Here is a 2,144-nt window from a genome sequence, read left to right as displayed (position 1 = left end):
GAGAACATCCCACAGCAGAAACTGCTGAATTTATTCCAGATGATACAGAATTGACTCTATTATTTATTCAGTTATAAGAAATAATCAGAAGTAGAAACCATCCCTTATATATAACACATATTAGATCCCATATGGGTCTACCAGGCCCTCTAGAACACAGTAATAATGAAATTGATCATCTATTGCCAGGAAATGTGCTAGAAGTCTCAGAACTTCATGAAAAACACCACATCAATAACAAGGGTTTGAAAAAAGATTTTTCCATCACTTGGCAACAAGCTAAGGAAATTATAAGAAAATGTCCTACTTGTTCCTTGTATAACCAAACTCTACTACCTGCAAGAAGTAATCCAAAGGGTACTCAAAGAAATGAAATTTGGCAAATGGATGTGTTTTATTTGGTAGAGTTTGGAAAATTAAATATGTACACCACACCATAGATACATATTCAGGATTTCAATGGGCACCTGCTTTGAGTTATGAAAAGGCTGATTCTGTAATTACACATCTGTTAGAAGTTATGGCCACCATGGGGGTACCAGTACAAATTAAGACTGACAATGCTCCAGCATATGTCTCTGGTAAAATGAAACAGTTTTTTTCGTATTACAACATAAAGCATATTATAGATATACCACACAATCCTACAGGACAAGTAGTTATAGAAAGATCTAATCAAACTATAAAAGATATGCTTAATAAAAAGAAAGGGGTAATAAAGATCACCAGAGATAGATTGCACAATGCTTTATTAACTTAAAAATTTTTAAATGCTAATGAGAAAGGGACAACAGCTACAGAGAAACATTGGATAACAGAATAAACTACTGAATTAAATCAGCCTGTGTACTTTAAAGATGTATTGACCTCAGAATGAAAACCAGGATATTTGTTACATTGGGGAAGAGGTTTTGCTTTTGATTCCACAGGAGAAGAAAAGCTATGGATACCAACAAAATTGATAAAATTAGATTTGAACAAGAAAGACCTCTTGATTAAAAGTGGTGATAGTTCACAAACCAGCATGACCATTCAATCTAAACTAACTTATAAGACCAACAAAAGTTTTTCATTTGATCAGATATAACTTGCCAAGAGGGAAACTCCCCCAAATTAGGGTTGGGGCAGGGTTTTGTTTTTGTCTTTCCAGGAGAATGAAGGCAACCATCTAAAGAATCTGAAGACCATTGGACAAATGAGACATCTGAAGAAAAAAGGATGAATCATCCAGAGAAAACGTCTTAAGAAAAGGAGTAAATTGGCCTATTGGTATATCATATTTCTAACAGGATAAAATTTCATAAATCTTCCTAAATGTTTGGGTTGTTTTTGTTTTCAAGACAGGGTTCTCTGTGTAGCTTTGGAGCCTGTCCTGGAACTTGCTCTGTAGACCAGGCTGGCCTCAAACTCACAGAGATCCACTTGGCTCTGCCTCCCGAGTGCTGGTTGTTGAGGAAGGTGTCGCCTTGTAGGAGGAAGTGTGCCATTGAGGGTGGGTGTTGAGGTTTCAAAAATCCCAGTCCAGGTCCTGTCTCTTCTCTCTCTCCACCTGCTGCCTCTTTCCTCTTGATTTCTTTAAGGGGATTTTTCATTTCCTCTTTAAAGGCCTCTATCATCTTCTTAAAGTCATTTTTAAGGTAACTTTCTTCTCCTGCATTGGGATGTTCAAGTCTTGGTGATGTAGAACCATTAGGTTCTGGTGGTGCCATATTGATTTTTATGTTGTTGAATGTAATCTTGCACTGACATCTACCCATCTATTCCTCCAATTGGTGCAAATGGTGTTTGTGTCTTAGGGGGCCACTTTTGGTCCAATCAGAGCTCTTGGTCCAATTGGAGCTGGTGGAGTCTGTGTCTCAGGGAGCAGCTGTGGTCTCAGAGGATGAGTGGGTTTTGGGGGTGGAGTGGGGTTACATGGTCCAGTGGAGGATGGTGGTAGTCAGGCCTGCCTGCAAGAGTCCTGCCTGCTGTCCTGCAATTGGGGTTGCAATGGCTGGGGGTATGGGAGCACAGGTTGTGTCCCTGGGCTTAAAGCTTAAAAATATGGAACACTTCACACATTTGCATGTCATCCTTGTCCAGGGGTCATGCTAATCTTCTCTGTGTCATTCCAATTTTAGTATATGTGCTGCCAAAGCCAGCAT

General features: G+C 39.2%; 1 non-coding gene across 1 annotated transcript; it reads right to left on the bottom strand.

Annotated features, from left to right (window-relative positions):
- Positions 1 to 2,037: 2,037 nt before the first annotated feature.
- On the bottom strand, positions 2,038 to 2,144 carry LOC121826038 (U6 spliceosomal RNA). The gene has a single exon (XR_006068351.1). It is a non-coding gene; the product is annotated as a U6 spliceosomal RNA (small nuclear RNA).

This window comes from Peromyscus maniculatus, chromosome 1 (assembly GCF_049852395.1).
Source record: "Peromyscus maniculatus bairdii isolate BWxNUB_F1_BW_parent chromosome 1, HU_Pman_BW_mat_3.1, whole genome shotgun sequence".
NCBI classification, from domain to species: domain Eukaryota; kingdom Metazoa; phylum Chordata; class Mammalia; order Rodentia; family Cricetidae; genus Peromyscus; species Peromyscus maniculatus.
Note: the sequence above shows the minus strand (reverse complement) of the source record. Positions and strands in the feature narration are given on the sequence as shown.